The following is an 11,629-nucleotide window of genomic DNA, read 5'->3' on the forward strand; positions in this document are numbered from 1 at the left end:
CCTAAGGGCTTTCTGTCTGTTTCCCATTCACATGTAGGAAACAAAACATAACTTGTTTTCTTACTGGATCTTGAGAGTTCTTGGCTCTGAGTGTTGTGTTCATGATTGGAGAACTCATCAGCTGTATTTTAGCTTTAAAAACATTAGGAGGTATAGTAATAAAGGTGAACAAAGAATGTAAGATTCTGTCTGGAAATGAAACTCAGTCAAAGAAAAGTCTTGCTTTATTTCATTTTGACCAAATCATCTGGTACTGCTCTTATCAAATTATTATGGTATCTGCCAGTTTTCATAGGGACACAACTGTGGAAGAAATGTGATGATGGACATGACAGCTCACTCCAGTCTATCTGGGATTTCCATATTAGCACTACTACTCTTAAGATGGGAAAGTAAAAGAATGACCATGTTAGGGATTTTTTTCCCTCCAACTTTGTTCCCCAAACTACAGAGTGTTTGATCATCAGAGTAAGGCTTACAAGAGAGATCATGTCTGAAAATGAATAGTAATTTCCCATGAGAATCTGAAACAGTCTTGATAGCATAGTAAGAGGGAGAATGAACATTGTTGTCAGAGGCTTAGAACTTTGAAGAATGCAGAGCCTTTTCTGAGTGGAGGGAGCACCTGGGTGTGGAAGCCAGGGCCTCACACATGGTAGGTAGACACTGCCACCCACTGAGTCACATCCCAGCCCTCTTACCCCACTGCCTTTTAAACTGATAGTTACGTTCCCAAGACACATTGACAGTCACATCCAGCCCTACCTGACTTTCAGCTAATCCTTTCAAGGCATACTTCTCCTGACCCCCTTTTCCCCTCACAGAAAGAGGAACCAGATTTCCCCTGTGTTACTTACCATCAATATAAACAGCAATTTTATTCCTGTTATTTCCCCTTTCAACCTAGTAATGAAGTTGGCTACTGTTCCTCTGCACAGGAAGAAAGATTTCCTTCCTCTATCTCTTGCCTTCCACCAAGCTTAGGAATAGTCTTCCCTTTCTTGTGGACTCTGCACTCTAACATTTTCTAACTTTAATTAAACTGATCAAAGTCACTCCCTTCTCTGTCCAATCTTTCAGATTTTCTCATGTTGTACCTAGGTAAGAGCAGCCATCCAGGGAGCTTATGTCCTCACTGAGGAGTGTCAGGGTTGCCTGTCTTCTCTTACCCATGTTTCTGGTTTTGCTGCAGTGGTGGTCACCTCTCCTTGCACTTTGTCACTAGTAGTGACCCTATTTAGTACCTACCTTCCTTTTTATATTGCATATTATGCAGTATAAAAATAGATGATTTCCAATGAAAAAAAGATATCTCCCTCTCCTGCCTTCCCTCCCATTAGGAGGAAAGTTTTCCTCTCATGTGGTGCATGGACCAGAGGTCAACCACCAGTGTTGTTCTTGGGTGCTGTCCAACTTGTTTTAAGGCAGGTTCTCTTGTTGAACTCATAATTTGAGGAGGCTGGCTGGTGAGCAAGCCCAAGGAATCCAGATTTCTTCATCTCTCTCCATTGCTGTGATTACAGTAGAACACCACCATCCACTGTTGCTGATGGCTACTGCTTGTTTCTTTTTCAAACTTTGATGCTGTAGACCAAATTCAAGTCTTTCTTCTTTTGTGGCAAGTACTTTACAGACTTTACCAATCTTCCCTGCCCTACTTTTCTTAGTTTTTCATCTTAATGTTGACTCATTTTAAATGGCTTGGCAATGTTTCTCTAAAAATTTGTTTTTGCTCTACAGAACTGGCCATGTGAAAACTCTTCCACTATGAGCAACTAAATTGAGGAGAGAAGAATACTGTTGTCAAGGTGTGGCATGGTCCTTAGTTTATATTATGCTGCTTCCAACAAAACACTTGCTCTTCTGACTAATTGAAGAAATGGATTCATTTTCACTGTGTAACAACCAGCCTCGACCAGTTTGGCAGTAAATACTTGGTTGTATGTTAGGACTATATATAGCTATCTTTCTCACATTCTCTAAAGTTTTTGCAACACTCTTCAGACCACTCTTTAAAGTCTCACTTAGGTTTTCCGTTTTCTCCTTGTTACATACACTAGTAGAATCCACATTTTCTCCCTTTTTCTCTTTGCTGAGTAATGCGTTTTGTAGCTGGCAGCTTTATCAAATAGGGTCTGTGTGTATTGTGATACACATTTAATCTTTTTCAAATTATCTGAATTTGTGCCTCCATCAGTTAGCTTGTTTTTTCCTTCTTTTCCTTTGTGGTAGGAACCATTTGTATAGACTTAGTTTTTAAAAACCACAGAACTCTATCCGTTGGTACACAGTGTGGTTTGGTTTCTGGTATACTTCCATGGTTGTGCAGCAGGCTGTAGTGAAGGTTAATAGTCTTCCTGAGGGCACCCCTGCCCTTCCCCAGCACCCTTCAGTGCTGTTAAGTGTAGGAAGGCATACACAAGGTCCATCCTGAATGGAGATGTTTGTCCATGGCGTTTCAGGGTTTTCTGTTTATGCTTTCTTTGAGGCGTGTTATTATAGGTGCCCAGACATTTTATAGTTGATTGATTTACATGACAAATGTTTATGAAATGCTGGTGGCACCTAGGGAATTGGAAAAGAATGAGACTCCATTACTACCTAAAACTACCTGTGTTCTCACAGGAGGCCGCATTTTTTTTTTTTTAAATTTTACAATACCATTCAGTTCTACATAACAGCCACAGATTCCCTTGTTCTCCCCCTTCCTGCCCCCTTCCCTCCCCCCCCAACCCCCATTTCCACCTCCTCCAGGGCAAAGCCTCCCCTGAGGACTGAGATCAACCTGATAGACTCAGTCCAGGCAGGTGGAGGCCGCATTTCTAACCATTAATGACCGAGCAGTGTGACTTTGTTTCTGACCAGCACAGACAGAGCCATCAGGGAGCAAGCTCCAAAGAAGCATCCTTCTTTTCATCTGTGAGGAGGCCTAGAACTGGACCTTCCACAGGCAGGAGGAGTGAGCAACTAGCACATAAAGGGCCCACCACTTTGGACTGAAAAGAAGTTGTCTGAGAAGAGCTACAGAAGAACTAAAAATTCAGTACTTTGAAAATATTAGATGGCACAAGAGTTGGACAAGGGAAAAAACAAGAGGCTTGGTGGTTAATATTATAACTGAGACCTACAGCCTGTGATGTTGGATGTCTTCAGAAAAGTGAATATGGCTCAGAAGTGAGACCCAATATGGGAAGGCCAATAATGGGTTGTGGTTAAACAAAGACCAAGTATTCATTTTTGGAGAAAGTGACTGGTTTATTTATTCTTTCTATTATTTATAGGTTCAGAAAACAATTATTTGTGCATATTTTCTTATCATTAATGGGGTGCAAATTTTATTTCCCCTTTTTAAGGACAGGAATACTTCACTGCCTTGCACATTGCTGACACTGTTTCTAGAAAATGCCCTAGGTGTTTTTTACAGAGTGGAGAGAGAGGGAGAGCAGGAAGAAAGGGAGACAATGGATTTAAGGCAATTGATTTCTGGAATTTGTACACACACACACACACAAAAAAAAAAAAAAAAAAAAAAAAAAAAAAAACAAAAAAACCCTGTGTGTCACTTAGGTAAAGTTATCCCTTTTCTCTAAGTGTATTTAGTGAGCAAAACTCACTTATGTTCTCATCCAGTAATTGTTTAAAAATTAATCTTTTTCATTCAGAGGGATTAAAGGCATGTATCTAATTGGTAAATATTATTTTCAAAAACTAGTCTGAGTCTGTCTTTATTAGCTGGAAGAGGTTTCATCCTTAGAAGCATGTTTAGGATCTTGTGCCAACCCAAACCCTTCCCAGGCCTGTTCAGGCTAGAATTATTTGGCAGAGAATATCTTTTTAAAAGTGTCATGAACAGGAATGTCCCAGAAATGTTCACCTCAAACCTCAAGTTGACTTGTAGAACAATTTACTAAATAGAGAGATGTGAGGATCAAGTGACCATCAGCTGGTATAAATGTTTTTGGTCAATGTAGTCACAGGACTTCAAGTATGCAAGAGTTAGACAGGCTGCCACCACGTGCCTGGTTATGGTGATAGCTACTCTAACATAATGCAGAAGGAATCTAAGCTCACAGGAATGTACTTTAATTAGACACCTGCATTTCAAGGGTGGTTTCTCCAGAATCATTTAACCCTGTGGCACACTGTGTGTTTTTGAATGCATTGCTTTCCTGGTCTATACTTACTGTTAATTAGACTTTTTGTTCTTTACCATTTCAGAGGCATGTGATTTTTATCAACAGCTTTATTGAAGAATGATAAAGAAAGAACAACACGTACTTCATGTGGGAAGTTTGAGTGTGGATATACGTAAACACCTATGATGCCATAACCCAATTCCCCATAATCAAGGTAATCACAAGCCCTGTGCCTCCCAAAGTTTGTTTCTCTCTCTCTCTTCCCACTTCATGTATATGTCTATTTTTTAAAAAACATTTAACATAAAGCCCACCTAATGGAAGACATTTTGATTTACTTTTAAATTAATGATGACTTTATTAAAATCATGGAGTGGCTTGTGCTCTTTTGGACCCATAAATGTGTTTGTGATAGAAGTTGACTGCATTCTTAAGTTAACGAAAGCCTGCTACCATATGTATTAAATGTGCATGCCACTAGGGTGGCACCTAGAGACATGGGACAAAACTACTGGGATTAGAAAAATCACAGAACTAAAAAGTGTTTAGAAGCTTTTTTTTAAAAAAAGAAAGATTATTTTCTTTTAAGTTTTCAAAAGTCCTTTGAACACATTCATTTTGCCAGTGCTGTTTGAGTAGCTGGTCCTTCTGCATTTACTTCCCACATAGTCTTTAGGATCAAAATTTCTTCACAGAGCTGTCATTTCTAAACTTAGGGATTCTTTTTGAAGGCAAAATAGAATTGCTTGAGGAAAAAAAAAATCTTCAAAAGCTATTGAGTGATTCTATTCTTGCTTTAGTTGAATAACCCTCCAAGCAGTGTTTCTTTCATTTCTAGGGAAACTGTGATTCAAGTGTTGTTTTCTAGCTGGAAGCTTAACTTTCATTGTCAATAGGTTTCTTCCTGGTTCAGCCTGTAGGTTGCTCCTGCTTAATTGTGGGGTGTGGGCTCTTCAAATTCTAGGGTAACTTTGCAAGTAATAGTTCCATCCCAGTTCAAAGCAGGCTTAACTTTTAATGAGTCTTTGCTTCCAATTTAAACCCTCTTTTCCCACCATAGACTGATGGTCATCAGCCAGAATGGAGACTTTTGTGTGTTGTTTGTGTTTTGTTTCTTTGTGGTACAGATTACATTCAGGCAGTGGATCCCTTGGTTACAGTTCTTTCTCATACGGGAGTTTAATTACTAGGTAATAAAATTACGTAAACTTTGTAGTTTAGTACTGTTTCTTCTCTTTGAATTTCATTTATAAACTTTGAAAATGTGCTGTTATTCAAAATTCCATATCAAGGTGGTCACTATTGCATTGGTTAGTGGTGGGTACTAATGGAATAACCTTTAATAGTTTTATTTATAGTTGTTCATCATGCATTGTCTATATAAGTTTAAAAGAAAAGAATACATTAATCTTAGTTCTTTAAATACAGTGAATTTATAGGATAGATAGGGTAACCTTTGAGTATTAAAACTATCACTTTTCTAATGTAAAGTTAGATTAAGATTTATTTTGTATTTACTTATTATTTATTTATAATGTATGTGTTAAATATTTAGTTTTACGGTACTGTTACAGTTCTATTTTTAAAATTGCCATCCTTAATTGGAAATTTTAGGCACAATAGCAATTGATTATATTCTGAATAATTTTATTGTTACATAACTTTATGTATGTATATAATTCATTTTGATTAAATATCTCATGCCCTCCCTTCCAATTTTTTCCCTTTTATTGAAAATAGATTCCTTTCTTATACAATATATCTTGATTATAGTTACCCCCACTTTTTCTCCCAGTTCCTTCCCACCTCCTTTCCCATCCAGACTCACCCCCTTTCTGTCTCTCATTAGAAAAGAACAGGCTTCTAAAAGAGAACAACAAAACATAACAAAATAAAATAAAACAAAAACTATCACACCGAAGTTGGACAAGGTAAACCAACGGAAGGAAAAGAGCCCCAAGTGAAGGCAAAAGAATCAGAGACCCACTCATTCATACACAGGAGTTCTTAAAAAATTCTAAACTGAAGGCTATAATATATATGCAAAGGATCTGGTACAAACCTGTGTAGGCCCTGTGCTTTATTGCTTCCATCTCTGAGTGCTCTTTGCTCACTTGATTTAGAGGACCTTATTCTCCTGATGTCTTCCATTTGTTTCTGTCTGCTGCAGGAGGAAGCTTCTCTAAGGATTGCTGAATAAGGCCTGAGAATAGCAGAATATCATTATGAGTCATTTTATCATTCCTTTTTTTTTTTTAAAGACTAGTAGTATTTGGTTTTACCCTAGGTCTCCTGGCTATCTAATCTCTGGTTCTTGATCACTCAAGCAGTGTATGGCTTCTATCTCATGGTATAGGCCTTAAGTCAAATCAAACATTGCCTGGTTACTCCCAAAAGCTTTGGGGCACCATTGCCCTAGCATATATTTTGCAGGCAAGACAGATTGTAGATCAGAGTTTTGTGGTTGGGTTGGTGTTTATGTTTGTCTTTTGATAATCTGCAGAGTACCTTCCTACATCAGAGACTAGGATATAGGGTAAAGGTTTTATGTTGGCACTAGCTTGATCTCTCCTTCCTCAATGAGTTTTGTTTGTGTTGTCTTCAGCAATGGGGTCTTGCTGTCTGTTCATGAAGAGCAACTTATATTTTTTTCTACAGCCTGGATTGTTTGAAGATTTCCATGTGGCCCCTTAGGCCAACAACTGAATTAGATGTAACCCAGTCCCAGTACTGGCTTTGAGACTCTCTCCCCCATTATTTGGAGATTTCATTAGAATTGCCTTCATATATCTTTGGAAGTTTACACTGTACTAGGTTTCCATGCCATCCTTTAAATCCTTCAATTCAAGCTGTATCTCCCTGTATTCCCTCCCTCAACCCTACCTGCCCTCCCCCTCCTAATCCTCCCATTCTTATCCCCTCCAGACCACCCATAACATCTATTCTATTTCTCCCTCCCAGGGAGAACATGTGTCCTCCCAGTCTCTTCTTCCATATCTAACCCCTGAGTCTACAGATTGTAGCTAAGATTGACTAAGATTGTAGCTAAGATTTATAAATGAACATCTGTTTAATCTTGGCATTGGAACTAACCAAACTAAACCCTTGTCTCACTCTGGAAGCTTTTTCTATAAAAGGTGATTTAGGAATAGTTGTAAAATATTATGAGATGTGTGTTTGTGTCTTTTGTAAATGCTTTATTTTACAGTAAGTGTAAGAGCCTGCCAAAACTGAGCAAATGCTCTACTTTGTATTTGATTATGCATGTTCTTTTGTAGAGAATGCTAATAGATGTGGTTAGTTTGTATTTATTGAAAGGGGGACAAATCAAAGAAAAACCTACTTCCTTCATCAATCCCAACCCTGTCCTCCTGAAAAGAGCCAAGCACATTGTGGCTCTCAGAAAGCTATTTATGTTTCCATACCATTAACAATATTGTAAAGAGCCACTTTTCTTGGTCCTGCATGTATTTGATTTTCAGTCTATGGTCTGATTGCATGTTAATTGAACTTGTGCTATTGGAAAGTTGTAAGCCTTTGAGAGATTTCTTTCTGATGATAACACTCCTAAATGTTTCCAAGGGAATGCTGCAGAATTTTAAAATCTTAAAAGAGCAGGACTCTAAGGTGTATGTGCTTGGAGCAAAGTTGCATAGTTCTTTACATTTGAAAATGATTTTAAATGTAGAAAACAGTGATTGCCCATGGTGGTCAAATGCAGACATAGAGTGCCTTACTCCAAATCATTGGATATGTTCCTAACTTGATGCATTTAACACTTGCCTCTTTCATTCCCCCAGGTTCCTGACTCTCCCCTAGATATATGTATGCTTCTGTCAGGCATTCAGACTGTCAGGCCTTCAGTCACACACTCCTTCACTACCATAAAAATAGTACTATTATTTTCAACTATTTATTATTCTATGAAATGAATGCATATATGCTGGATTCTTTTCTTGGTTTTTCTTACCCTTGTTGTCATTCTCAGTTCCAAGAGTCAGGGGTCTTTGTTCAGTATTGTATTCTCCATACCTGGACTCAAAAACAGAAGTTTCCCAGCAATTATTTCTAATTATTTCTAGAAAGATAAATGAGGACTGGATCAGCACAGAACTTACCTAGTTAGCAATTTAGACCTGTATTATTTTATAGGGGAACAGCTTCAAACTGACAAACTGATGAGGTGCTACTTTGAATACTTTTGCAAAGGTTACCTTTTAATAATTTTCTGTTTTAGACATTAATGTTTTAGACATTTAGTAAGTGAATCTAGAGGAGGTTAACAGCTACATATATGCACAACCTGAGAAAAATATGCCACTGAAAACTCTTGGTATTTTTTCATTAATTTCTATAATTGACATCCTTTCTTTCACAGAGTCTCTCCTAAGAAGGCCACAAACTGTCTAGCTCTCAGAAGAATTACGGTGCCCTCAGTGGCTCAGTAGCCAGTGTAGATCCTGTCTTTGGTAATCAGCAGCTACATCTGGCTACTGGGTCTCTGGTGGCATCATCTTGCTTCAGTTATTATACCCAGAAGAAGATTATTGAAATGATAGCTTTATCTGGAGCAACACACACACACACACACACACACACACACACACACACACACACACACACACACACACACGCATAGACATGCATGCACACACAGTTTTCAGAGTCTAATCTTCCATTATTTATTGTGTTTGGGAAGTCATCAAGAATTTTATGAATGATGAGGTCTCTGTGTTTAGCACTGCAAAGGATATTTGAGCCATTGATTGGATTTTCTCCTTATCCCCCTCTTTCTGCCATGAAGATACCCTTTTCTATTCAGCTGTCTGTCAGTGTATCATATACTTAACTTGATATTTAACCACCTCCCTGTCTGTACTTCCGTACATTTCTTGACCTTTAAAGGTCATTTTAAAAATAGCATGATGGATGAGAACCAATAGAATTATTTGAAGAAATTTCACCTACAGATAAATCACAGTAATTGTGACTTATGTTTTCTCTATGGTAAATAAGGCACATATCACTTTTGACATATTGATTTGCTTTGAAATAATCTGGATGATTTGCAGGCTGAACATCCAGGTCTGGGGCATGAACCTGGCATACAATGTAGATTTCTGTGTATATTAGGCAACAGCTACATTGTCTGCTGGGTTTCAGGCTACCTGGAAGCAATTCTCCATTGGCCACCTTATCAGAGTTTTATCTCTAATATTTCTGAGTCACTTTTCTAGGAACCATAAATGAGTGTGACTTCTCTCATTGAAAAGAATAGAGGAATGGACCTCCATGAAGTTGATCACCTTAGCAATTAATGGTTTCATTGTGATTTCATCCTAAACAGTCTCACATGCCATCCTGTCAACTGAAGAAACCAAAGATAAGATGTTATGTCATCTTTCCTCTTCTTGCTTCAACATTCAAAGATTGATCATGTTATAATGAAATACTTTCTATTTGTTGTTGCTGACAGGAAGTAAAATACCTTAGGGCACTGCGCACCTACCTCACCATTCCTCCTCATTTTGTTTTCTCTTCTACTTGCAGGAACGTGGTTTATTTTTGTTCTTCTTTTGTCATTGTCTCAAAAATTTTATGAAGGACTCTCCAGTCTCAATAGAATCTGAATGTTTTTTCTGGTGTTCCAACATCTTACCACATCATTAGTTCCCTGAAAGTGCACACTAGAATTTACTGGACTGTCCACTATTGCTGATCATTCCTTATGAAAGCAGAATAGCTGTGTGATGGAATGACAAGGAACTCAAGCATGGCTTTCCATGGTGAGAGGAAGAAGAGAATTGAAATTGCTCCTAAGAAACACAAGTTTTATAATGTGGTTTATTTGCCTACTCATTTGGTAAATAAATGTAAATGTATGAATATTTCTAGAAAGTAGCAATTCAGGCTAAAATTCTCAGTGGAGGAATAGAAGTTTTAAAGGTGAATTTGTAAGTAGTTAGTTATAAACTAGAGATTTTTAGTAGGAAATCATGTATTTTACATTAATGTGACTTAAATAAAAAACTAGAAAAGGTAAGTAAGTGATGCAAAGATCAATGTCAAATTAATTAATCACCAATGATGGTAATACAATGTATTTTTGTCATCTCATGCTAAATTCAATGAAAATAAAGCTAATGACTTAGAATTTTTAAAAGATTGTACTGTCTGTTCTGCATGCATTTTGGTTTCCTACTTACCAGTTCATTCCTTCTACTATTTTGTGCCCAAGCCACTGGTCTTATTTTAAAAAAAAAAGACCCTTTGTAGTTGAGGAATTTGACAACATTTTAAGTGTGGTAAATGACTCTATATAGCAAGGGTTTATTTAATTAAACTCATAGTTTTCTTAATAGTTATCAAGAGGGGATTGTTTTCTTTCTTCCATTTCTGCACCCACAACGTTCTTTGAAGTCAATTGTGCAGGAGGCCGTGGTAGTATACAACAGGTGAAAACTAGTGTCCAACAGGTCAACCCACCAGAGGAATAACTCCTTTTTGGGAGCCCCACCTGGCAAAGCTGTGGAGTTACTTTCTATTAATGTCTGTAACTTTCTCATGGGCCTCCACATAACTCCCTAAAAAGAACAGCTGTGGGGTCCTTTCCACAGACTATTGGTAGTTTGTTTTACATCTTTGGGCACACTTATAGCTGTGGATGTTCAGTAAGATGATTTCTGTTTAAGCTGTATAATTCTGATGAACAGAATACTAGAATATTTTTCTTTTTTGGCCTTTATTTGCTTTTTTAAAAAAAAACATTATGTACATTGGTATGAAGATGTCAGATTTCCTGGAACTGGAGTTACATTTGTGAGCTGCCATGTGGGTGCTGGCAAATTGAACCCATGTCCTCTGCCAATGCTCCTAGCCCCTGAGCCATTTCTCCAGCCCCCTAGAATATTTTTCTTAATTAACACAGGAAAGTAATAGTATTCTGAGTCTCAAAGACAGCTAATTATAAATTTCAGAATAAATTCAAAATAGACTAAGCTGCCCCTGCAAAAAATACACAATGCCTTGTTTCCAGTTGTTTATTGCTAAATCAGGGACAGGCTGTTTACATTGAGACATAACCCCTATAGTAATTGACTGTATGTACCCAAATCACTCAAGGTTTAGCCAACTATTGTTATCCTGAATTTCAATGTCATCTGTCTGGGAACGTTAACCACTCATGTTACATGCTTGGCCAGGTTTTACTTACTGGCCATTCAGTAAGACCTTCCTAACCTGAGAAAAACTGTATGTGACTTATGTGTTATGAGAATGGGTTGGACCCTGAAAATGTAACTCATATTTATACTGAGTTTGGCTGTGAGGGGGACTGTGAAAAGCTATGGGGAGAAGTGCTGTCAAAAGAGCTGTTCAGAGAGTAAGAGAGTGTGTGGGGATATGTGCTGAAGAAGGGATATGAAGGAACAGTGTAAAGAGCAGGGAGTGAGCGAGGTATGGGAGAGTGTTTGTGTGTGCTGAGTGAGGGATGT

At 37.9% G+C, this 11,629-nt stretch overlaps 1 long non-coding RNA gene across 7 annotated transcripts in view; it reads left to right on the forward strand.

Annotated features, from left to right (window-relative positions):
- The window catches only part of LOC114680957, a 77,255-nt gene extending 66,851 nt beyond the window's left edge, over positions 1–10,404 (forward strand). For 6 of the 7 annotated variants that reach the window (XR_005089976.1, XR_003732845.2, XR_005089978.1 and 3 more), the window contains 3 exons: positions 1,741–1,808; positions 4,219–4,350; positions 9,687–10,404. This is a non-coding gene — a long non-coding RNA (uncharacterized LOC114680957). The remainder of the gene's footprint in view (positions 1–1,740; positions 1,809–4,218; positions 4,351–9,686) is intronic. The other variant, XR_003732844.2, reaches the window with a different exon arrangement.
- Positions 10,405–11,629: the final 1,225 nt, after the last annotated feature.

This window comes from Peromyscus leucopus, chromosome X, assembly GCF_004664715.2.
Source record: "Peromyscus leucopus breed LL Stock chromosome X, UCI_PerLeu_2.1, whole genome shotgun sequence".
Classification (NCBI taxonomy): domain Eukaryota; kingdom Metazoa; phylum Chordata; class Mammalia; order Rodentia; family Cricetidae; genus Peromyscus; species Peromyscus leucopus.